The 23,429-nt window shown below is 50.2% G+C and overlaps 12 non-coding genes across 12 annotated transcripts; all 12 read right to left on the bottom strand.

Moving 5' to 3' along the window:
• Positions 1–1,239: 1,239 nt before the first annotated feature.
• Positions 1,240–1,323, bottom strand: Trnal-uaa (transfer RNA leucine (anticodon UAA)). The gene has a single exon. It is a non-coding gene; the product is annotated as a tRNA-Leu (tRNA).
• Positions 1,324–3,113: 1,790 nt separating this feature from the next.
• Trnal-uaa (transfer RNA leucine (anticodon UAA)) lies at positions 3,114–3,197 on the bottom strand. Its single transcript has one exon. It is a non-coding gene; the product is annotated as a tRNA-Leu (tRNA).
• A 1,790-nt stretch (positions 3,198–4,987) lies between these two features.
• Positions 4,988–5,071, bottom strand: Trnal-uaa (transfer RNA leucine (anticodon UAA)). Its single transcript has one exon. It is a non-coding gene; the product is annotated as a tRNA-Leu (tRNA).
• A 1,790-nt stretch (positions 5,072–6,861) lies between these two features.
• On the bottom strand, positions 6,862–6,945 carry Trnal-uaa (transfer RNA leucine (anticodon UAA)). Its single transcript has one exon. It is a non-coding gene; the product is annotated as a tRNA-Leu (tRNA).
• Positions 6,946–8,735: 1,790 nt separating this feature from the next.
• On the bottom strand, positions 8,736–8,819 carry Trnal-uaa (transfer RNA leucine (anticodon UAA)). The gene has a single exon. It is a non-coding gene; the product is annotated as a tRNA-Leu (tRNA).
• A 1,790-nt stretch (positions 8,820–10,609) lies between these two features.
• Positions 10,610–10,693, bottom strand: Trnal-uaa (transfer RNA leucine (anticodon UAA)). Its single transcript has one exon. It is a non-coding gene; the product is annotated as a tRNA-Leu (tRNA).
• A 1,778-nt stretch (positions 10,694–12,471) lies between these two features.
• On the bottom strand, positions 12,472–12,555 carry Trnal-uaa (transfer RNA leucine (anticodon UAA)). The gene has a single exon. It is a non-coding gene; the product is annotated as a tRNA-Leu (tRNA).
• A 1,778-nt stretch (positions 12,556–14,333) lies between these two features.
• On the bottom strand, positions 14,334–14,417 carry Trnal-uaa (transfer RNA leucine (anticodon UAA)). Its single transcript has one exon. It is a non-coding gene; the product is annotated as a tRNA-Leu (tRNA).
• Positions 14,418–16,195: 1,778 nt separating this feature from the next.
• Trnal-uaa (transfer RNA leucine (anticodon UAA)) lies at positions 16,196–16,279 on the bottom strand. Its single transcript has one exon. It is a non-coding gene; the product is annotated as a tRNA-Leu (tRNA).
• Positions 16,280–18,057: 1,778 nt separating this feature from the next.
• Trnal-uaa (transfer RNA leucine (anticodon UAA)) lies at positions 18,058–18,141 on the bottom strand. Its single transcript has one exon. It is a non-coding gene; the product is annotated as a tRNA-Leu (tRNA).
• A 1,778-nt stretch (positions 18,142–19,919) lies between these two features.
• Trnal-uaa (transfer RNA leucine (anticodon UAA)) lies at positions 19,920–20,003 on the bottom strand. Its single transcript has one exon. It is a non-coding gene; the product is annotated as a tRNA-Leu (tRNA).
• Positions 20,004–21,781: 1,778 nt separating this feature from the next.
• Positions 21,782–21,865, bottom strand: Trnal-uaa (transfer RNA leucine (anticodon UAA)). The gene has a single exon. It is a non-coding gene; the product is annotated as a tRNA-Leu (tRNA).
• Between the last annotated feature and the right edge of the window lie 1,564 nt (positions 21,866–23,429).

Genomic DNA, 23,429 nt, shown 5'->3' with positions numbered 1-23,429 from the left:
GCCCTAGCAGCACCAGGAAAACGGGTTCAGATTTACTCGCCTTCCACTCGGCGTTGAGCGCCTACAGCGAGATTGCCTTCGGCCTCTGGCGCCAGGAGGGAAGGCGACACATCACGACGCAAGCAGCGCGTAGCAGAGGGCGGTGGTGGTGTGTCGGTCAGCATGGTTGCTTCCCAAGTAGCTGATCCGGGTTCGAAACCCGGACACCGCACGGAAGTTGTCTTCTTTACTCAGGAGAGTGTTTCCAACGCTCGCGATCGTCGAATTTCCGAACTGTCGTGTTACGAATGGTTTTCCTTCGCCCCTCGTCCCGCTCCGCGTAGGCTAGTGCGGATTGCGATTCACAGCATCGTGTGTCCCCTTGTGTCGACTTGTCTCGACTTTCCTCGGCTGACGCGAAAGCTGAAGCTTGCAAATGGGCGTATATGTAGAGCACAGGCGCTAGAAACGACTGGGAGAGACCAACTCGACAAACACACAACGGACCCTTTCATTTGACTGTGGCCGCAGGTTCGCGAATTTGCGTCCCGAGAGGCAAGAGAGGGGTCAGCGTGATGGACCGTATCATTACCGCGCAGCAACACCGAAAACTAAGGGAAAAGGCAAAATTAAAGAATCCAACAGCACGCAGACTTCCTAGTTAGCCACTGAGCTGTGTACTAAGCACGCAAAAAACGCTGCTTACTTCGGTGATCGGACGACAACCCGTGTCGTCAGCGTGGCACACAAGTCGGCGAGAACGTTTCCAGACGTGCGGACATCTCAGTCCTTGTACAGATCACTTGGGATTTGCCTGGCAGTCTCTCGCGCTGCCTTTTAGGGAACCAATATGGAATAGCCCTTGGTGGGATCTAACGCATAGCCGTCCCGTTGTTAGCATGACACACTAACTTAGTGAGCTTACTGCCCACGCAATACGGCCGCTTCAGAACTCCAGTACCTGAGCCACCGTTTCATCTATCTTTATTAAGGCACTACGATTCATTTAAACACGTATGTGATGCTGTTGAGGTTGCCTCGCTGTCGCTTGGAACCCAGAGGCACAACACAACAACACCGGAAACGTCCGTGAGAAGAGCTAAAAATCGACACAGGAAAAGTATGTTCCGGTATTTCTTTTCGACCGCTCGGGGTGTCACTGTCGTCTCCAGTAAAATCTGCATGGCGTGTTTCTGCGTAATTTATACTTGTTCTGTAAGATCAAGGGAGTATGTTAGTTTCAGAATGTTTAAAATGCATTGTCAGATGTGGGGTTCGAACCCACGCTCCCTTACGGCAACCAGAGCTTAAATCTGGCGCCTTAGACCGCTCGGCCAATCTGACGTGCGAGGCAAGAGCCCCAGAGACTTCCATCTCTAGCAATATCTCATAGAACCTCACTGCGAAATCTGTTTCTTTTTTCGGTAGGATGGAATTATGTCAGTTTTAGAATATTTAAGACGCAATGTCAGACGTGGCGTAGGAAATGCACCCTCCCTTTCGGGAACCAATGTGGCGCGTTGGACCGCTTTCTTCCGTCGTTTCCAGTTTGAACTGTAACTAGCGAAACTGTATTTAATAATAGGAACATTTTCACATTGATGCAAAGAAAACTTGATATTAACGAACGGCAAATAGGGCCGTTTCCTAGCAACTGCCACGCTGTGCATTACGCACTCGTGGGAAGCCAATGAAATACTTCCTGTGAGGCTCAAACTGTCGACCTTCACTTTACAATACTTAGGCACTGCCCCGGTGGTACCGACGCGTACATACTGAAACGTCTTTGGATCGTCAGTGAGTACTTCATGTTAGAAATTTCGTGTTCGCCCTGATGTGCATTAAAGGGCAGATTCTTCAGTAAAAGTTAGTTCTGCGCTCAGTTACAGTATATGGCCCTAGCAGCACCAGGAAAACGGGTTCAGATTTACTCGCCTTCCACTCGGCGTTGAGCGCCTACAGCGAGATTGCCTTCGGCCTCTGGCGCCAGGAGGGAAGGCGACACATCACGACGCAAGCAGCGCGTAGCAGGGGGCGGTGGTGGTGTGTCGGTCAGCATGGTTGCTTCCCAAGTAGCTGATCCGGGTTCGAAACCCGGACACCGCACGGAAGTTGTCTTCTTTACTCAGGAGAGTGTTTCCAACGCTCGCGATCGTCGAATTTCCGAACTGTCGTGTTACGAATGGTTTTCCTTCGCCCCTCGTCCCGCTCCGCGTAGGCTAGTGCGGATTGCGATTCACAGCATCGTGTGTCCCCTTGTGTCGACTTGTCTCGACTTTCCTCGGCTGACGCGAAAGCTGAAGCTTGCAAATGGGCGTATATGTACAGCACAGGCGCTAGAAACGACTGGGAGAGACCAACTCGACAAACACACAACGGACCCTTTCATTTGACTGTGGCCGCAGGTTCGCGAATTTGCGTCCCGAGAGGCAAGAGAGGGGTCAGCGTGATGGACCGTATCATTACCGCGCAGCAACACCGAAAACTAAGGGAAAAGGCAAAATTAAAGAATCCAACAGCACGCAGACTTCCTAGTTAGCCACTGAGCTGTGTACTAAGCACGCAAAAAACGCTGCTTACTTCGGTGATCGGACGACAACCCGTGTCGTCAGCGTGGCACACAAGTCGGCGAGAACGTTTCCAGACGTGCGGACATCTCAGTCCTTGTACAGATCACTTGGGATTTGCCTGGCAGTCTCTCGCGCTGCCTTTTAGGGAACCAATATGGAATAGCCCTTGGTGGGATCTAACGCATAGCCGTCCCGTTGTTAGCATGACACACTAACTTAGTGAGCTTACTGCCCACGCAATACGGCCGCTTCAGAACTCCAGTACCTGAGCCACCGTTTCATCTATCTTTATTAAGGCACTACGATTCATTTAAACACGTATGTGATGCTGTTGAGGTTGCCTCGCTGTCGCTTGGAACCCAGAGGCACAACACAACAACACCGGAAACGTCCGTGAGAAGAGCTAAAAATCGACACAGGAAAAGTATGTTCCGGTATTTCTTTTCGACCGCTCGGGGTGTCACTGTCGTCTCCAGTAAAATCTGCATGGCGTGTTTCTGCGTAATTTATACTTGTTCTGTAAGATCAAGGGAGTATGTTAGTTTCAGAATGTTTAAAATGCATTGTCAGATGTGGGGTTCGAACCCACGCTCCCTTACGGCAACCAGAGCTTAAATCTGGCGCCTTAGACCGCTCGGCCAATCTGACGTGCGAGGCAAGAGCCCCAGAGACTTCCATCTCTAGCAATATCTCATAGAACCTCACTGCGAAATCTGTTTCTTTTTTCGGTAGGATGGAATTATGTCAGTTTTAGAATATTTAAGACGCAATGTCAGACGTGGCGTAGGAAATGCACCCTCCCTTTCGGGAACCAATGTGGCGCGTTGGACCGCTTTCTTCCGTCGTTTCCAGTTTGAACTGTAACTAGCGAAACTGTATTTAATAATAGGAACATTTTCACATTGATGCAAAGAAAACTTGATATTAACGAACGGCAAATAGGGCCGTTTCCTAGCAACTGCCACGCTGTGCATTACGCACTCGTGGGAAGCCAATGAAATACTTCCTGTGAGGCTCAAACTGTCGACCTTCACTTTACAATACTTAGGCACTGCCCCGGTGGTACCGACGCGTACATACTGAAACGTCTTTGGATCGTCAGTGAGTAATTCATGTTAGAAATTTCGTGTTCGCCCTGATGTGCATTAAAGGGCAGATTCTTCAGTAAAAGTTAGTTCTGCGCTCAGTTACAGTATATGGCCCTAGCAGCACCAGGAAAACGGGTTCAGATTTACTCGCCTTCCACTCGGCGTTGAGCGCCTACAGCGAGATTGCCTTCGGCCTCTGGCGCCAGGAGGGAAGGCGACACATCACGGCGCAAGCAGCGCGTAGCAGAGGGCGGTGGTGGTGTGTCGGTCAGCATGGTTGCTTCCCAAGTAGCTGATCCGGGTTCGAAACCCGGACACCGCACGGAAGTTGTCTTCTTTACTCAGGAGAGTGTTTCCAACGCTCGCGATCGTCGAATTTCCGAACTGTCGTGTTACGAATGGTTTTCCTTCGCCCCTCGTCCCGCTCCGCGTAGGCTAGTGCGGATTGCGATTCACAGCATCGTGTGTCCCCTTGTGTCGACTTGTCTCGACTTTCCTCGGCTGACGCGAAAGCTGAAGCTTGCAAATGGGCGTATATGTAGAGCACAGGCGCTAGAAACGACTGGGAGAGACCAACTCGACAAACACACAACGGACCGTTTCATTTGACTGCGGCCGCAGGTTCGCGAATTTGCGTCCCGAGAGGCAAGAGAGGGGTCAGCGTGATGGACCGTATCATTACCGCGCAGCAACACCGAAAACTAAGGGAAAAGGCAAAATTAAAGAATCCAACAGCACGCAGACTTCCTAGTTAGCCACTGAGCTGTGTACTAAGCACGCAAAAAACGCTGCTTACTTCGGTGATCGGACGACAACCCGTGTCGTCAGCGTGGCACACAAGTCGGCGAGAACGTTTCCAGACGTGCGGACATCTCAGTCCTTGTACAGATCACTTGGGATTTGCCTGGCAGTCTCTCGCGCTGCCTTTTAGGGAACCAATATGGAATAGCCCTTGGTGGGATCTAACGCATAGCCGTCCCGTTGTTAGCATGACACACTAACTTAGTGAGCTTACTGCCCACGCAATACGGCCGCTTCAGAACTCCAGTACCTGAGCCACCGTTTCATCTATCTTTATTAAGGCACTACGATTCATTTAAACACGTATGTGATGCTGTTGAGGTTGCCTCGCTGTCGCTTGGAACCCAGAGGCACAACACAACAACACCGGAAACGTCCGTGAGAAGAGCTAAAAATCGACACAGGAAAAGTATGTTCCGGTATTTCTTTTCGACCGCTCGGGGTGTCACTGTCGTCTCCAGTAAAATCTGCATGGCGTGTTTCTGCGTAATTTATACTTGTTCTGTAAGATCAAGGGAGTATGTTACTTTCAGAATGTTTAAAATGCATTGTCAGATGTGGGGTTCGAACCCACGCTGCCTTACGGGAACCAGAGCTTAAATCTGGCGCCTTAGACCGCTCGGCCAATCTGACGTGCGAGGCAAGAGCCCCAGAGACTTCCATCTCTAGCAATATCTCATAGAACCTCACTGCGAAATCTGTTTCTTTTTTCGGTAGGATGGAATTATGTCAGTTTTAGAATATTTAAGACGCAATGTCAGACGTGGCGTAGGAAATGCACCCTCCCTTTCGGGAACCAATGTGGCGCGTTGGACCGCTTTCTTCCGTCGTTTCCAGTTTGAACTGTAACTAGCGAAACTGTATTTAATAATAGGAACATTTTCACATTGATGCAAAGAAAACTTGATATTAACGAACGGCAAATAGGGCCGTTTCCTAGCAACTGCCACGCTGTGCATTACGCACTCGTGGGAAGCCAATGAAATACTTCCTGTGAGGCTCAAACTGTCGACCTTCACTTTACAATACTTAGGCACTGCCCCGGTGGTACCGACGCGTACATACTGAAACGTCTTTGGATCGTCAGTGAGTACTTCATGTTAGAAATTTCGTGTTCGCCCTGATGTGCATTAAAGGGCAGATTCTTCAGTAAAAGTTAGTTCTGCGCTCAGTTACAGTATATGGCCCTAGCAGCACCAGGAAAACGGGTTCAGATTTACTCGCCTTCCACTCGGCGTTGAGCGCCTACAGCGAGATTGCCTTCGGCCTCTGGCGCCAGGAGGGAAGGCGACACATCACGACGCAAGCAGCGCGTAGCAGAGGGCGGTGGTGGTGTGTCGGTCAGCATGGTTGCTTCCCAAGTAGCTGATCCGGGTTCGAAACACGGACACCGCACGGAAGTTGTCTTCTTTACTCAGGAGAGTGTTTCCAACGCTCGCGATCGTCGAATTTCCGAACTGTCGTGTTACGAATGGTTTTCCTTCGCCCCTCGTCCCGCTCCGCGTAGGCTAGTGCGGATTGCGATTCACAGCATCGTGTGTCCCCTTGTGTCGACTTGTCTCGACTTTCCTCGGCTGACGCGAAAGCTGAAGCTTGCAAATGGGCGTATATGTAGAGCACAGGCGCTAGAAACGACTGGGAGAGACCAACTCGACAAACACACAACGGACCCTTTCATTTGACTGTGGCCGCAGGTTCGCGAATTTGCGTCCCGAGAGGCAAGAGAGGGGTCAGCGTGATGGACCGTATCATTACCGCGCAGCAACACCGAAAACTAAGGGAAAAGGCAAAATTAAAGAATCCAACAGCACGCAGACTTCCTAGTTAGCCACTGAGCTGTGTACTAAGCACGCAAAAAACGCTGCTTACTTCGGTGATCGGACGACAACCCGTGTCGTCAGCGTGGCACACAAGTCGGCGAGAACGTTTCCAGACGTGCGGACATCTCAGTCCTTGTACAGATCACTTGGGATTTGCCTGGCAGTCTCTCGCGCTGCCTTTTAGGGAACCAATATGGAATAGCCCTTGGTGGGATCTAACGCATAGCCGTCCCGTTGTTAGCATGACACACTAACTTAGTGAGCTTACTGCCCACGCAATACGGCCGCTTCAGAACTCCAGTACCTGAGCCACCGTTTCATCTATCTTTATTAAGGCACTACGATTCATTTAAACACGTATGTGATGCTGTTGAGGTTGCCTCGCTGTCGCTTGGAACCCAGAGGCACAACACAACAACACCGGAAACGTCCGTGAGAAGAGCTAAAAATCGACACAGGAAAAGTATGTTCCGGTATTTCTTTTCGACCGCTCGGGGTGTCACTGTCGTCTCCAGTAAAATCTGCATGGCGTGTTTCTGCGTAATTTATACTTGTTCTGTAAGATCAAGGGAGTATGTTAGTTTCAGAATGTTTAAAATGCATTGTCAGATGTGGGGTTCGAACCCACGCTCCCTTACGGCAACCAGAGCTTAAATCTGGCGCCTTAGACCGCTCGGCCAATCTGACGTGCGAGGCAAGAGCCCCAGAGACTTCCATCTCTAGCAATATCTCATAGAACCTCACTGCGAAATCTGTTTCCTTTTTCGGTAGGATGGAATTATGTCAGTTTTAGAATATTTAAGACGCAATGTCAGACGTGGCGTAGGAAATGCACCCTCCCTTTCGGGAACCAATGTGGCGCGTTGGACCGCTTTCTTCCGTCGTTTCCAGTTTGAACTGTAACTAGCGAAACTGTATTTAATAATAGGAACATTTTCACATTGATGCAAAGAAAACTTGATATTAACGAACGGCAAATACGGCCGTTTCCTAGCAACTGCCACGCTGTGCATTACGCACTCGTGGGAAGCCAATGAAATACTTCCTGTGAGGCTCAAACTGTCGACCTTCACTTTACAATACTTAGGCACTGCCCCGGTGGTACCGACGCGTACATACTGAAACGTCTTTGGATCGTCAGTGAGTACTTCATGTTAGAAATTTCGTGTTCGCCCTGATGTGCATTAAAGGGCAGATTCTTCAGTAAAAGTTAGTTCTGCGCTCAGTTACAGTATATGGCCCTAGCAGCACCAGGAAAACGGGTTCAGATTTACTCGCCTTCCACTCGGCGTTGAGCGCCTACAGCGAGATTGCCTTCGGCCTCTGGCGCCAGGAGGGAAGGCGACACATCACGACGCAAGCAGCGCGTAGCAGAGGGCGGTGGTGGTGTGTCGGTCAGCATGGTTGCTTCCCAAGTAGCTGATCCGGGTTCGAAACCCGGACACCGCACGGAAGTTGTCTTCTTTACTCAGGAGAGTGTTTCCAACGCTCGCGATCGTCGAATTTCCGAACTGTCGTGTTACGAATGGTTTTCCTTCGCCCCTCGTCCCGCTCCGCGTAGGCTAGTGCGGATTGCGATTCACAGCATCGTGTGTCCCCTTGTGTCGACTTGTCTCGACTTTCCTCGGCTGACGCGAAAGCTGAAGCTTGCAAATGGGCGTATATGTAGAGCACAGGCGCTAGAAACGACTGGGAGAGACCAACTCGACAAACACACAACGGACCGTTTCATTTGACTGCGGCCGCAGGTTCGCGAATTTGCGTCCCGAGAGGCAAGAGAGGGGTCAGCGTGATGGACCGTATCATTACCGCGCAGCAACACCGAAAACTAAGGAAAAAGGCAAAATTAAAGAATCCAACAGCACGCAGACTTCCTAGTTAGCCACTGAGCTGTGTACTAAGCACGCAAAAAACGCTGCTTACTTCGGTGATCGGACGACAACCCGTGTCGTCAGCGTGGCACACAAGTCGGCGAGAACGTTTCCAGACGTGCGGACATCTCACTCCTTGTACAGATCACTTGGGATTTGCCTGGCAGTCTCTCGCGCTGCCTTTTAGGGAACCAATATGGAATAGCCCTTGGTGGAATCTAACGCATAGCCGTCCCGTTGTTAGCATGACACACTAACTTAGTGAGCTTACTGCCCACGCAATACGGCCGCTTCAGAACTCCAGTACCTGAGCCACCGTTTCATCTATCTTTATTAAGGCACTACGATTCATTTAAACACGTATGTGATGCTGTTGAGGTTGCCTCGCTGTCGCTTGGAACCCAGAGGCACAACACAACAACACCGGAAACGACCGTGAGAAGAGCTAAAAATCGACACAGGAAAAGTATGTTCCGGTATTTCTTTTCGACCGCTCGGGGTGTCACTGTCGTCTCCAGTAAAATCTGCATGGCGTGTTTCTGCGTAATTTATACTTGTTCTGTAAGATCAAGGGAGTATGTTAGTTTCAGAATGTTTAAAATGCATTGTCAGATGTGGGGTTCGAACCCACGCTCCCTTACGGGAACCAGAGCTTAAATCTGGCGCCTTAGACCGCTCGGCCAATCTGACGTGCGAGGCAAGAGCCCCAGAGACTTCCATCTCTAGCAATATCTCATAGAACCTCACTGCGAAATCTGTTTCTTTTTTCGGTAGGATGGAATTATGTCAGTTTTAGAATATTTAAGACGCAATGTCAGACGTGGCGTAGGAAATGCACCCTCCCTTTCGGGAACCAATGTGGCGCGTTGGACCGCTTTCTTCCGTCGTTTCCAGTTTGAACTGTAACTAGCGAAACTGTATTTAATAATAGGAACATTTTCACATTGATGCAAAGAAAACTTGATATTAACGAACGGCAAATACGGCCGTTTCCTAGCAACTGCCACGCTGTGCATTACGCACTCGTGGGAAGCCAATGAAATACTTCCTGTGAGGCTCAAACTGTCGACCTTCACTTTACAATACTTAGGCACTGCCCCGGTGGTACCGACGCGTACATACTGAAACGTCTTTGGATCGTCAGTGAGTACTTCATGTTAGAAATTTCGTGTTCGCCCTGATGTGCATTAAAGGGCAGATTCTTCAGTAAAAGTTAGTTCTGCGCTCAGTTACAGTATATGGCCCTAGCAGCACCAGGAAAACGGGTTCAGATTTACTCGCCTTCCACTCGGCGTTGAGCGCCTACAGCGAGATTGCCTTCGGCCTCTGGCGCCAGGAGGGAAGGCGACACATCACGACGCAAGCAGCGCGTAGCAGAGGGCGGTGGTGGTGTGTCGGTCAGCATGGTTGCTTCCCAAGTAGCTGATCCGGGTTCGAAACACGGACACCGCACGGAATTTGTCTTCTTTACTCAGGAGAGTGTTTCCAACGCTCGCGATCGTCGAATTTCCGAACTGTCGTGTTACGAATGGTTTTCCTTCGCCCCTCGTCCCGCTCCGCGTAGGCTAGTGCGGATTGCGATTCACAGCATCGTGTGTCCCCTTGTGTCGACTTGTCTCGACTTTCCTCGGCTGACGCGATAGCTGACGCTTGCAAATGGGCGTATATGTAGAGGACAGTCGCTAGAAACGACTGGGAGAGACCAACTCGACAAACACACAACGGACCCTTTCATTTGACTGCGGCCGCAGGCTAGCGAATTTAGGTACCGAGAGGCAAGAGAGGGGTCAGCGTGCTTGACCGTATCATCACCGCGCAGCAGCACCGAAAACTAAGGGAAAAGGCAAAATTAAAGAATCCAACAGCACGCAGACTTCCTAGTTAGCCACCGAGCCGTGTACTAAGCACGCAAAAACGCTGCTTAACCTCGGTGATCGGACGAGAATCCGTGTCGTCAGCGTGGCACACAAGTCGGCGAGAACGTTTCCAGACGTGCGGACATCTTAGTCCTTGTACAGATCACTTGGGATTTGCCTGGCAGTCTCTCGCGCTGCCTTTTAGGGAACCAATATGGAATAGCCCTTGGTGGGATCTAACGCATAGCCGTCCCGTTGTTAGCATGACACACTAACTTAGTGAGCTTACTGCCCACGCAATACGGCCGCTTCAGAACTCCAGTACCTGAGCCACCGTTTCATCTATCTTTATTAAGGCACTACGATTCATTTAAACACGTATGTGATGCTGTTGAGGTTGCCTCGCTGTCGCTTGGAACCCAGAGGCACAACACAACAACACCGGAAACGTCCGTGAGAAGAGCTAAAAATCGACACAGGAAAAGTATGTTCCGGTATTTCTTTTCGACCGCTCGGGGTGTCACTGTCGTCTCCAGTAAAATCTGCATGGCGTGTTTCTGCGTAATTTATACTTGTTCTGTAAGATCAAGGGAGTATGTTAGTTTCAGAATGTTTAAAATGCATTGTCAGATGTGGGGTTCGAACCCACGCTCCCTTACGGCAACCAGAGCTTAAATCTGGCGCCTTAGACCGCTCGGCCAATCTGACGTGCGAGGCAAGAGCCCCAGAGACTTCCATCTCTAGCAATATCTCATAGAACCTCACTGCGAAATCTGTTTCTTTTTTCGGTAGGATGGAATTATGTCAGTTTTAGAATATTTAAGACGCAATGTCAGACGTGGCGTAGGAAATGCACCCTCCCTTTCGGGAACCAATGTGGCGCGTTGGACCGCTTTCTTCCGTCGTTTCCAGTTTGAACTGTAACTAGCGAAACTGTATTTAATAATAGGAACATTTTCACATTGATGCAAAGAAAACTTGATATTAACGAACGGCAAATACGGCCGTTTCCTAGCAACTGCCACGCTGTGCATTACGCACTCGTGGGAAGCCAATGAAATACTTCCTGTGAGGCTCAAACTGTCGACCTTCACTTTACAATACTTAGGCACTGCCCCGGTGGTACCGACGCGTACATACTGAAACGTCTTTGGATCGTCAGTGAGTACTTCATGTTAGAAATTTCGTGTTCGCCCTGATGTGCATTAAAGGGCAGATTCTTCAGTAAAAGTTAGTTCTGCGCTCAGTTACAGTATATGGCCCTAGCAGCACCAGGAAAACGGGTTCAGATTTACTCGCCTTCCACTCGGCGTTGAGCGCCTACAGCGAGATTGCCTTCGGCCTCTGGCGCCAGGAGGGAAGGCGACACATCACGGCGCAAGCAGCGCGTAGCAGAGGGCGGTGGTGGTGTGTCGGTCAGCATGGTTGCTTCCCAAGTAGCTGATCCGGGTTCGAAACCCGGACACCGCACGGAAGTTGTCTTCTTTACTCAGGAGAGTGTTTCCAACGCTGGCGATCGTCGAATTTCCGAACTGTCATGTTACGAATGGTTTTCCTTCGCCCCTCGTCCCGCTCCGCGTAGGCTAGTGCGGATTGCGATTCACAGCATCGTGTGTCCCCATGTGTCGACTTGTCTCGACTTTGCTTGGCTGACGCTTGCAAATGGGCGTATATGTAGAGGACAGTCGCTAGAAACGACTGGGAGAGACCAACTCGACAAACACACAACGGACCCTTTCATTTGACTGCGGCCGCAGGCTAGCGAATTTAGGTACCGAGAGGCGAGAGAGGGGTCAGCGTGCTTGACCGTATCATCACCGCGCAGCAGCACCGAAAACTAAGGGAAAAGGCAAAATTAAAGAATCCAACAGCACGCAGACTTCCTAGTTAGCCACCGAGCCGTGTACTAAGCACGCAAAAACGCTGCTTAACCTCGGTGATCGGACGAGAATCCGTGTCGTCAGCGTGGCACACAAGTCGGCGAGAACGTTTCCAGACGTGCGGACATCTTAGTCCTTGTACAGATCACTTGGGATTTGCCTGGCAGTCTCTCGCGCTGCCTTTTAGGGAACCAATATGGAATAGCCCTTGGTGGGATCTAACGCATAGCCGTCCCGTTGTTAGCATGACACACTAACTTAGTGAGCTTACTGCCCACGCAATACGGCCGCTTCAGAACTCCAGTACCTGAGCCACCGTTTCATCTATCTTTATTAAGGCACTACGATTCATTTAAACACGTATGTGATGCTGTTGAGGTTGCCTCGCTGTCGCTTGGAACCCAGAGGCACAACACAACAACACCGGAAACGTCCGTGAGAAGAGCTAAAAATCGACACAGGAAAAGTATGTTCCGGTATTTCTTTTCGACCGCTCGGGGTGTCACTGTCGTCTCCAGTAAAATCTGCATGGCGTGTTTCTGCGTAATTTATACTTGTTCTGTAAGATCAAGGGAGTATGTTAGTTTCAGAATGTTTAAAATGCATTGTCAGATGTGGGGTTCGAACCCACGCTCCCTTACGGCAACCAGAGCTTAAATCTGGCGCCTTAGACCGCTCGGCCAATCTGACGTGCGAGGCAAGAGCCCCAGAGACTTCCATCTCTAGCAATATCTCATAGAACCTCACTGCGAAATCTGTTTCTTTTTTCGGTAGGATGGAATTATGTCAGTTTTAGAATATTTAAGACGCAATGTCAGACGTGGCGTAGGAAATGCACCCTCCCTTTCGGGAACCAATGTGGCGCGTTGGACCGCTTTCTTCCGTCGTTTCCAGTTTGAACTGTAACTAGCGAAACTGTATTTAATAATAGGAACATTTTCACATTGATGCAAAGAAAACTTGATATTAACGAACGGCAAATAGGGCCGTTTCCTAGCAACTGCCACGCTGTGCATTACGCACTCGTGGGAAGCCAATGAAATACTTCCTGTGAGGCTCAAACTGTCGACCTTCACTTTACAATACTTAGGCACTGCCCCGGTGGTACCGACGCGTACATACTGAAACGTCTTTGGATCGTCAGTGAGTACTTCATGTTAGAAATTTCGTGTTCGCCCTGATGTGCATTAAAGGGCAGATTCTTCAGTAAAAGTTAGTTCTGCGCTCAGTTACAGTATATGGCCCTAGCAGCACCAGGAAAACGGGTTCAGATTTACTCGCCTTCCACTCGGCGTTGAGCGCCTACAGCGAGATTGCCTTCGGCCTCTGGCGCCAGGAGGGAAGGCGACACATCACGGCGCAAGCAGCGCGTAGCAGAGGGCGGTGGTGGTGTGTCGGTCAGCATGGTTGCTTCCCAAGTAGCTGATCCGGGTTCGAAACCCGGACACCGCACGGAAGTTGTCTTCTTTACTCAGGAGAGTGTTTCCAACGCTGGCGATCGTCGAATTTCCGAACTGTCGTGTTACGAATGGTTTTCCTTCGCCCCTCGTCCCGCTCCGCGTAGGCTAGTGCGGATTGAGATTCACAGCATCGTGTGTCCCCATGTGTCGACTTGTCTCGACTTTGCTTGGCTGACGCTTGCAAATGGGCGTATATGTAGAGGACAGTCGCTAGAAACGACTGGGAGAGACCAACTCGACAAACACACAACGGACCCTTTCATTTGACTGCGGCCGCAGGCTAGCGAATTTAGGTACCGAGAGGCAAGAGAGGGGTCAGCGTGCTTGACCGTATCATCACCGCGCAGCAGCACCGAAAACTAAGGGAAAAGGCAAAATTAAAGAATCCAACAGCACGCAGACTTCCTAGTTAGCCACCGAGCCGTGTACTAAGCACGCAAAAACGCTGCTTAACCTCGGTGATCGGACGAGAATCCGTGACGTCAGCGTGGCACACAAGTCGGCGAGAACGTTTCCAGACGTGCGGACATTTTAGTCCTTGTACAGATCACTTGGGATTTGCCTGGCAGTCTCTCGCGCTGCCTTTTAGGGAACCAATATGGAATAGCCCTTGGTGGGATCTAACGCATAGCCGTCCCGTTGTTAGCATGACACACTAACTTAGTGAGCTTACTGCCCACGCAATACGGCCGCTTCAGAACTCCAGTACCTGAGCCACCGTTTCATCTATCTTTATTAAGGCACTACGATTCATTTAAACACGTATGTGATGCTGTTGAGGTTGCCTCGCTGTCGCTTGGAACCCAGAGGCACAACACAACAACACCGGAAACGTCCGTGAGAAGAGCTAAAAATCGACACAGGAAAAGTATGTTCCGGTATTTCTTTTCGACCGCTCGGGGTGTCACTGTCGTCTCCAGTAAAATCTGCATGGCGTGTTTCTGCGTAATTTATACTTGTTCTGTAAGATCAAGGGAGTATGTTAGTTTCAGAATGTTTAAAATGCATTGTCAGATGTGGGGTTCGAACCCACGCTCCCTTACGGGAACCAGAGCTTAAATCTGGCGCCTTAGACCGCTCGGCCAATCTGACGTGCGAGGCAAGAGCCCCAGAGACTTCCATCTCTAGCAATATCTCATAGAACCTCACTGCGAAATCTGTTTCTTTTTTCGGTAGGATGGAATTATGTCAGTTTTAGAATATTTAAGACGCAATGTCAGACGTGGCGTAGGAAATGCACCCTCCCTTTCGGGAACCAATGTGGCGCGTTGGACCGCTTTCTTCCGTCGTTTCCAGTTTGAACTGTAACTAGCGAAACTGTATTTAATAATAGGAACATTTTCACATTGATGCAAAGAAAACTTGATATTAACGAACGGCAAATAGGGCCGTTTCCTAGCAACTGCCACGCTGTGCATTACGCACTCGTGGGAAGCCAATGAAATACTTCCTGTGAGGCTCAAACTGTCGACCTTCACTTTACAATACTTAGGCACTGCCCCGGTGGTACCGACGCGTACATACTGAAACGTCTTTGGATCGTCAGTGAGTACTTCATGTTAGAAATTTCGTGTTCGCCCTGATGTGCATTAAAGGGCAGATTCTTCAGTAAAAGTTAGTTCTGCGCTCAGTTACAGTATATGGCCCTAGCAGCACCAGGAAAACGGGTTCAGATTTACTCGCCTTCCACTCGGCGTTGAGCGCCTACAGCGAGATTGCCTTCGGCCTCTGGCGCCAGGAGGGAAGGCGACACATCACGGCGCAAGCAGCGCGTAGCAGAGGGCGGTGGTGGTGTGTCGGTCAGCATGGTTGCTTCCCAAGTAGCTGATCCGGGTTCGAAACCCGGACACCGCACGGAAGTTGTCTTCTTTACTCAGGAGAGTGTTTCCAACGCTGGCGATCGTCGAATTTCCGAACTGTCGTGTTACGAATGGTTTTCCTTCGCCCCTCGTCCCGCTCCGCGTAGGCTAGTGCGGATTGCGATTCACAGCATCGTGTGTCCCCATGTGTCGACTTGTCTCGACTTTGCTTGGCTGACGCTTGCAAATGGGCGTATATGTAGAGGACAGTCGCTAGAAACGACTGGGAGAGACCAACTCGACAAACACACAACGGACCCTTTCATTTGACTGCGGCCGCAGGCTAGCGAATTTAGGTACCGAGAGGCAAGAGAGGGGTCAGCGTGCTTGACCGTATCATCACCGCGCAGCAGCACCGAAAACTAAGGGAAAAGGCAAAATTAAAGAATCCAACAGCACGCAGACTTCCTAGTTAGCCACCGAGCCGTGTACTAAGCACGCAAAAACGCTGCTTAACACCGGTGGTCGGACAAGAATCCGTGTCGTCAGCGTGGCACACAAGTCGGCGAGAACGTTTCCAGACGTGCGGACATCTTAGTCCTTGTACAGATCACTTGGGATTTGCCTGGCAGTCTCTCGCGCTGCCTTTTAGGGAACCAATATGGAATAGCCCTTGGTGGGATCTAACGCATAGCCGTCCCGTTGTTAGCATGACACACTAACTTAGTGAGCTTACTGCCCACGCAATACGGCCGCTTCAGAACTCCAGTACCTGAGCCACCGTTTCATCTATCTTTATTAAGGCACTACGATTCATTTAAACACGTATGTGATGCTGTTGAGGTTGCCTCGCTGTCGCTTGGAACCCAGAGGCACAACACAACAACACCGGAAACGTCCGTGAGAAGAGCTAAAAATCGACACAGGAAAAGTATGTTCCGGTATTTCTTTTCGACCGCTCGGGGTGTCACTGTCGTCTCCAGTAAAATCTGCATGGCGTGTTTCTGCGTAATTTATACTTGTTCTGTAAGATCAAGGGAGTATGTTAGTTTCAGAATGTTTAAAATGCATTGTCAGATGTGGGGTTCGAACCCACGCTCCCTTACGGGAACCAGAGCTTAAATCTGGCGCCTTAGACCGCTCGGCCAATCTGACGTGCGAGGCAAGAGCCCCAGAGACTTCCATCTCTAGCAATATCTCATAGAACCTCACTGCGAAATCTGTTTCTTTTTTCGGTAGGATGGAATTATGTCAGTTTTAGAATATTTAAGACGCAATGTCTGACGTGGTGTAGGAAATGCACCCTCCCTTTCGGGAACCAATGTGGCGCGTTGGACCGCTTTCTTCCGTCGTTTCCAGTTTGAACTGTAACTAGCGAAACTGTATTTAATAATAGGAACATTTTCACATTGATGCAAAGAAAACTTGATATTAACGAACGGCAAATACGGCCGTTTCCTAGCAACTGCCACGCTGTGCATTACGCACTCGTGGGAAGCCAATGAAATACTTCCTGTGAGGCTCAAACTGTCGACCTTCACTTTACAATACTTAGGCACTGCCCCGGTGGTACCGACGCGTACATACTGAAACGTCTTTGGATCGTCAGTGAGTAATTCATGTTAGAAATTTCGTGTTCGCCCTGATGTGCATTAAAGGGCAGATTCTTCAGTAAAAGTTAGTTCTGCGCTCAGTTACAGTATATGGCCCTAGCAGCACCAGGAAAACGGGTTCAGATTTACTCGCCTTCCACTCGGCGTTGAGCGCCTACAGCGAGATTGCCTTCGGCCTCTGGCGCCAGGAGGGAAGGCGACACATCACGGCGCAAGCAGCGCGTAGCAGAGGGCGGTGGTGGTGTGTCGGTCAGCATGGTTGCTTCCCAAGTAGCTGATCCGGGTTCGAAACCCGGACACCGCACGGAAGTTGTCTTCTTTACTCAGGAGAGTGTTTCCAACGCTGGCGATCGTCGAATTTCCGAACTGTCGTGTTACGAATGGTTTTCCTTCGCCCCTCGTCCCGCTCCGCGTAGGCTAGTGCGGATTGCGATTCACAGCATCGTGTGTCCCCATGTGTCGACTTGTCTCGACTTTGCTTGGCTGACGCTTGCAAATGGGCGTATATGTAGAGGACAGTCGCTAGAAACGACTGGGAGAGACCAACTCGACAAACACACAACGGACCCTTTCATTTGACTGCGGCCGCAGGCTAGCGAATTTAGGTACCGAGAGGCAAGAGAGGGGTCAGCGTGCTTGACCGTATCATCACCGCGCAGCAGCACCGAAAACTAAGGGAAAAGGCAAAATTAAAGAATCCAACAGCACGCAGACTTCCTAGTTAGCCACCGAGCCGTGTACTAAGCACGCTAAAACGCTGCTTAACCTCGGTGATCGGACGAGAATCCGTGTCGTCAGCGTGGCACACATGTCGGCGAGAACGTTTCCAGACGTGCGGACATCTTAGTCCTTGTACAGATCACTTGGGATTTGCCTGGCAGTCTCTCGCGCTGCCTTTTAGGGAACCAATATGGAATAGCCCTTAGTGGGATCTAACGCATAGCCGTCCCGTTGTTAGCATGACGCACTAACTTAGTGAGCTTACTGCCCACGCAATACGGCCGCTTCAGAACTCCAGTACCTGAGCCGCCGTTTCATCTATCTTTATTAAGGCACTACGATTCATTTAAACACGTATGTGATGCTGTTGAGGTTGCCTCGCTGTCGCTTGGAACCCAGAGGCACAACACAACAACACCGGAAACGTCCGTGAGAAGAGCTAAAAATCGACACAGGAAAAGTATGTTCCGGTATTTCTTTTCGACCGCTCGGGGTGTCACTGTCGTCTCCAGTAAAATCTGCATGGCGTGTTTCTGCGTAATTTATACTTGTTCTGTAAGATCAAGGGAGTATGTTAGTTTCAGAATGTTTAAAATGCATTGTCAGATGTGGGGTTCGAACCCACGCTCCCTTACGGGAACCAGAGCTTAAATCTGGCGCCTTAGACCGCTCGGCCAATCTGACGTGCGAGGCAAGAGCCCCAGAGACTTCCATCTCTAGCAATATCTCATAGAACCTCACTGCGAAATCTGTTTCTTTTTTCGGTAGGATGGAATTATGTCAGTTTTAGAATATTTAAGACGCAATGTCAGACGTGGCGTAGGAAATGCACCCTCCCTTTCGGGAACCAATGTGGCGCGTTGGACCGCTTTCTTCCGTCGTTTCCAGTTTGAACTGTAACTAGCGAAACTGTATTTAATAATAGGAACATTTTCACATTGATGCAAAGAAAACTTGATATTAACGAACGGCAAATAGGGCCGTTTCCTAGCAACTGCCACGCTGTGCATTACGCACTCGTGGGAAGCCAATGAAATACTTCCTGTGAGGCTCAAACTGTCGACCTTCACTTTACAATACTTAGGCACTGCCCCGGTGGTACCGACGCGTACATATTGAAACGTCTTTGGATCGTCAGTGAGTACTTCATGTTAGAAATTTCGTGTTCACCCTGATGTGCATTAAAGGGCAGATTCTTCAGTAAAAGTTAGTTCTGCGCTCAGTTACAGTATATGGCCCTAGCAGCACCAGGAAAACGGGTTCAGATTTACTCGCCTTCCACTCGGCGTTGAGCGCCTACAGCGAGATTGCCTTCGGCCTCTGGCGCCAGGAGGGAAGGCGACACATCACGGCGCAAGCAGCGCGTAGCAGAGGGCGGTGGTGGTGTGTCGGTCAGCATGGTTGCTTCCCAAGTAGCTGATCCGGGTTCGAAACCCGGACACCGCACGGAAGTTGTCTTCTTTACTCAGGAGAGTGTTTCCAACGCTGGCGATCGTCGAATTTCCGAACTGTCGTTTTACGAATGGTTTTCCTTCGCCCCTCGTCCCGCTCCGCGTAGGCTAGTGCGGATTGCGATTCACAGCATCGTGTGCCCCCATGTGTCGACTTGTCTCGACTTTGCTTGGCTGACGCTTGCAAATGGGCGTATATGTAGAGGACAGTCGCTAGAAACGACTGGGAGAGACCAACTCGACAAACACACAACGGACCCTTTCATTTGACTGCGGCCGCAGGCTAGTGAATTTAGGTACCGAGAGGCAAGAGAGGGGTCAGCGTGCTTGACCGTATCATCACCGCGCAGCAGCACCGAAAACTAAGGGAAAAGGCAAAATTAAAGAATCCAACAGCACGCAGACTTCCTAGTTAGCCACCGAGCCGTGTACTAAGCACGCAAAAACGCTGCTTAACCTCGGTGGTCGGACGAGAATCCGTGTCGTCAGCGTGGCACACAAGTCGGCGAGAACGTTTCCAGACGTGCGGACATCTTAGTCCTTGTACAGATCACTTGGGATTTTCCTGGCAGTCTCTCGCGCTGCCTTTTAGGGAACCAATATGGAATAGCCCTTGGTGGGATCTAACGCATAGCCGTCCCGTTGTTAGCATGACACACTAACTTAGTGAGCTTACTGCCCACGCAATACGGCCTCTTCAGAACTCCAGTACCTGAGCCACCGTTTCATCTATCTTTATTAAGGCACTACGATTCATTTAAACACGTATGTGATGCTGTTGAGGTTGCCTCGCTGTCGCTTGGAACCCAGAGGCACAACACAACAACACCGGAAACGTCCGTGAGAAGAGCTAAAAATCGACACAGGAAAAGTATGTTCCGGTATTTCTTTTCGACCGCTCGGGGTGTCACTGTCGTCTCCAGTAAAATCTGCATGGCGTGTTTCTGCGTAATTTATACTTGTTCTGTAAGATCAAGGGAGTATGTTAGTTTCAGAATGTTTAAAATGCATTGTCAGATGTGGGGTTCGAACCCACGCTCCCTTACGGGAACCAGAGCTTAAATCTGGCGCCTTAGACCGCTCGGCCAATCTGACGTGCGAGGCAAGAGCCCCAGAGACTTCCATCTCTAGCAATATCTCATAGAACCTCACTGCGAAATCTGTTTCTTTTTTCGGTAGGATGGAATTATGTCAGTTTTAGAATATTTAAGACGCAATGTCTGACGTGGTGTAGGAAATGCACCCTCCCTTTCGGGAACCAATGTGGCGCGTTGGACCGCTTTCTTCCGTCGTTTCCAGTTTGAACTGTAACTAGCGAAACTGTATTTAATAATAGGAACATTTTCACATTGATGCAAAGAAAACTTGATATTAACGAACGGCAAATAGGGCCGTTTCCTAGCAACTGCCACGCTGTGCATTACGCACTCGTGGGAAGCCAATGAAATACTTCCTGTGAGGCTCAAACTGTCGACCTTCACTTTACAATACTTAGGCACTGCCCCGGTGGTACCGACGCGTACATACTGAAACGTCTTTGGATCGTCAGTGAGTACTTCATGTTAGAAATTTCGTGTTCGCCCTGATGTGCATTAAAGGGCAGATTCTTCAGTAAAAGTTAGTTCTGCGCTCAGTTACAGTATATGGCCCTAGCAGCACCAGGAAAACGGGTTCAGATTTACTCGCCTTCCACTCGGCGTTGAGCGCCTACAGCGAGATTGCCTTCGGCCTCTGGCGCCAGGAGGGAAGGCGACACATCACGGCGCAAGCAGCGCGTAGCAGAGGGCGGTGGTGGTGTGTCGGTCAGCATGGTTGCTTCCCAAGTAGCTGATCCGGGTTCGAAACCCGGACACCGCACGGAAGTTGTCTTCTTTACTCAGGAGAGTGTTTCCAACGCTGGCGATCGTCGAATTTCCGAACTGTCGTGTTACGAATGGTTTTCCTTCGCCCCTCGTCCCGCTCCGCGTAGGCTAGTGCGGATTGCGATTCACAGCATCGTGTGTCCCCATGTGTCGACTTGTCTCGACTTTGCTTGGCTGACGCTTGCAAATGGGCGTATATGTAGAGGACAGTCGCTAGAAACGACTGGGAGAGACCAACTCGACAAACACACAACGGACCCTTTCATTTGACTGCGGCCGCAGGCTAGCGAATTTAGGTACCGAGAGGCAAGAGAGGGGTCAGCGTGCTTGACCGTATCATCACCGCGCAGCAGCACCGAAAACTAAGGGAAAAGGCAAAATTAAAGAATCCAACAGCACGCAGACTTCCTAGTTAGCCACCGAGCCGTGTACTAAGCACGCAAAAACGCTGCTTAACCTCGGTGATCGGACGAGAATCCGTGTCGTCAGCGTGGCACACAAGTCGGCGAGAACGTTTCCAGACGTGCGGACATCTTAGTCCTTGTACAGATCACTTGGGATTTGCCTGGCAGTCTCTCGCGCTGCCTTTTAGGGAACCAATATGGAATAGCCCTTGGTGGGATCTAACGCATAGCCGTCCCGTTGTTAGCATGACACACTAACTTAGTGAGCTTACTGCCCACGCAATACGGCCGCTTCAGAACTCCAGTACCTGAGCCACCGTTTCATCTATCTTTATTAAGGCACTACGATTCATTTAAACACGTATGTGATGCTGTTGAGGTTGCCTCGCTGTCGCTTGGAACCCAGAGGCACAACACAACAACACCGGAAACGTCCGTGAGAAGAGCTAAAAATCGACACAGGAAAAGTATGTTCCGGTATTTCTTTTCGACCGCTCGGGGTGTCACTGTCGTCTCCAGTAAAATCTGCATGGCGTGTTTCTGCGTAATTTATACTTGTTCTGTAAGATCAAGGGAGTATGTTAGTTTCAGAATGTTTAAAATGCATTGTCAGATGTGGGGTTCGAACCCACGCTCCCTTACGGGAACCAGAGCTTAAATCTGGCGCCTTAGACCGCTCGGCCAATCTGACGTGCGAGGCAAGAGCCCCAGAGACTTCCATCTCTAGCAATATCTCATAGAACCTCACTGCGAAATCTGTTTCTTTTTTCGGTAGGATGGAATTATGTCAGTTTTAGAATATTTAAGACGCAATGTCAGACGTGGCGTAGGAAATGCACCCTCCCTTTCGGGAACCAATGTGGCGCGTTGGACCGCTTTCTTCCGTCGTTTCCAGTTTGAACTGTAACTAGCGAAACTGTATTTAATAATAGGAACATTTTCACATTGATGCAAAGAAAACTTGATATTAACGAACGGCAAATACGGCCGTTTCCTAGCAACTGCCACGCTGTGCATTACGCACTCGTGGGAAGCCAATGAAATACTTCCTGTGAGGCTCAAACTGTCGACCTTCACTTTACAATACTTAGGCACTGCCCCGGTGGTACCGACGCGTACATACTGAAACGTCTTTGGATCGTCAGTGAGTACTACATGTTAGAAATTTCGTGTTCACCCTGATGTGCATTAAAGGGCAGATTCTTCAGTAAAAGTTAGTTCTGCGCTCAGTTACAGTATATGGCCCTAGCAGCACCAGGAAAACGGGTTCAGATTTACTCGCCTTCCACTCGGCGTTGAGCGCCTACAGCGAGATTGCCTTCGGCCTCTGGCGCCAGGAGGGAAGGCGACACATCACGGCGCAAGCAGCGCGTAGCAGAGGGCGGTGGTGGTGTGTCGGTCAGCATGGTTGCTTCCCAAGTAGCTGATCCGGGTTCGAAACCCGGACACCGCACGGAAGTTGTCTTCTTTACTCAGGAGAGTGTTTCCAACGCTGGCGATCGTCGAATTTCCGAACTGTCGTGTTACGAATGGTTTTCCTTCGCCCCTCGTCCCGCTCCGCGTAGGCTAGTGCGGATTGCGATTCACAGCATCGTGTGTCCCCATGTGTCGACTTGTCTCGACTTTGCTTGGCTGACGCTTGCAAATGGGCGTATATGTAGAGGACAGTCGCTAGAAACGACTGGGAGAGACCAACTCGACAAACACACAACGGACCCTTTCATTTGACTGCGGCCGCAGGCTAGCGAATTTAGGTACCGAGAGGCAAGAGAGGGGTCAGCGTGCTTGACCGTATCATCACCGCGCAGCAGCACCGAAAACTAAGGGAAAAGGCAAAATTAAAGAATCCAACAGCACGCAGACTTCCTAGTTAGCCACCGAGCCGTGTACTAAGCACGCAAAAACGCTGCTTAACCTCGGTGATCGGACGAGAATCCGTGTCGTCAGCGTGGCACACAAGTCGGCGAGAACGTTTCCAGACGTGCGGACATCTTAGTCCTTGTACAGATCACTTGGGATTTGCCTGGCAGTCTCTCGCGCTGCCTTTTAGGGAACCAATATGGAATAGCCCTTGGTGGGATCTAACGCATAGCCGTCCCGTTGTTAGCATGACACACTAACTTAGTGAGCTTACTGCCCACGCAATACGGCCGCTTCAGAACTCCAGTACCTGAGCCACCGTTTCATCTATCTTTATTAAGGCACTACGATTCATTTAAACACGTATGTGATGCTGTTGAGGTTGCCTCGCTGTC

Source organism: Schistocerca serialis, chromosome 7 (genome assembly GCF_023864345.2).
Source record: "Schistocerca serialis cubense isolate TAMUIC-IGC-003099 chromosome 7, iqSchSeri2.2, whole genome shotgun sequence".
Lineage (NCBI taxonomy): Eukaryota > Metazoa > Arthropoda > Insecta > Orthoptera > Acrididae > Schistocerca > Schistocerca serialis.
Note: the sequence above shows the minus strand (reverse complement) of the source record. Positions and strands in the feature narration are given on the sequence as shown.